The following is a 1,057-nucleotide window of genomic DNA, read 5'->3' as shown; positions in this document are numbered from 1 at the left end:
AGCGGGCCGCAAGTGTGATGTTAACTCGGTTTGCTTTCACAAGTGAATCGAGCCCAGGTTTTCCCAGGCTGGAAGGTCCTTTGTTAAGCTGGGGGGTGGCTCCGTGTTGAACAAAAAGGATATTTAGGAGCAGCTTGCTGGCTTCTCTGGGCCGCCGTGGCAGCCGCAGTCCTGCCAGAGGGGTGCTGAGGCTCGGCTTGGCGCTGGAAGTCAAGCTGCTGGCTTCAGAAAGAGACTGAAAGTTTTCAAATTACAAAGATCTTGGGGAACCCTGCTTTTCAAAATTATATGTGTGTGTCTGTGTAAAGCATTTACATAAAACTGACTAGAATTCATTTCAAAAGAGAAAGGGGGGGGGGGGGGAGATCCACAATTTCTCCTGTTACATTTTAAAATCCCATTTCATTTAGTGACCTGTGATTTTGTTCCTTAATTGCACAAAGATTGTAGCCAGCCACAGTGCTAAGTATTACGTTACACGGCTTGCATAGCTGCTGCGATTACAATAAACACGTAAAAATTGCAGTTCTGTATTTCATGGGGACGCACTGAAAGTTCAGAAGCTCCTGATAATGACTCACAACTTTAAGTTCATTTTACTGAACTGAGCAAACCTCAACATTGTGGCCAAAAAAATAAACTGGAAAGTTTAGGGCAGATCTGCATGTAAGGGGACGAATTATGCAGGCCGTTCCAGTCTCCACTAGTAATATGGGGAAATACTAGCTGTAGTTTTTTTCACGATAGGCGCAAGGGAGAATGAAGAAACATGGGACAGAAATAAAAGGGTGGATGAGAGGTAAGGGGAGAAAAACTAGAATGAATTTCCCTGAGTCAGTAAAGCAGAAAATAATTGTTACTGTGGGGATCAACTCTGAAAAAGTCTGCAGTGGTTCCACTGCCAAACTTTAATAAATTGCGACTTGTGGGTGTTATGTGGTCTAAACAATTCTGTTAAAGGGCTTTGCACCAGTGAGTGGAGGCTATGAAAGACTTAAGACTTTTTTTTCCTTTCCAGAACCACTCACAGAGTTTAGATGCTGGTGTGTCTGAGAAC

Source organism: Aptenodytes forsteri, unplaced genomic scaffold, assembly GCF_000699145.1.
Source record: "Aptenodytes forsteri isolate BGI_AS27 unplaced genomic scaffold, ASM69914v1 Scaffold319, whole genome shotgun sequence".
Classification (NCBI taxonomy): Eukaryota; Metazoa; Chordata; class Aves; order Sphenisciformes; family Spheniscidae; genus Aptenodytes; species Aptenodytes forsteri.
Note: the sequence above shows the minus strand (reverse complement) of the source record.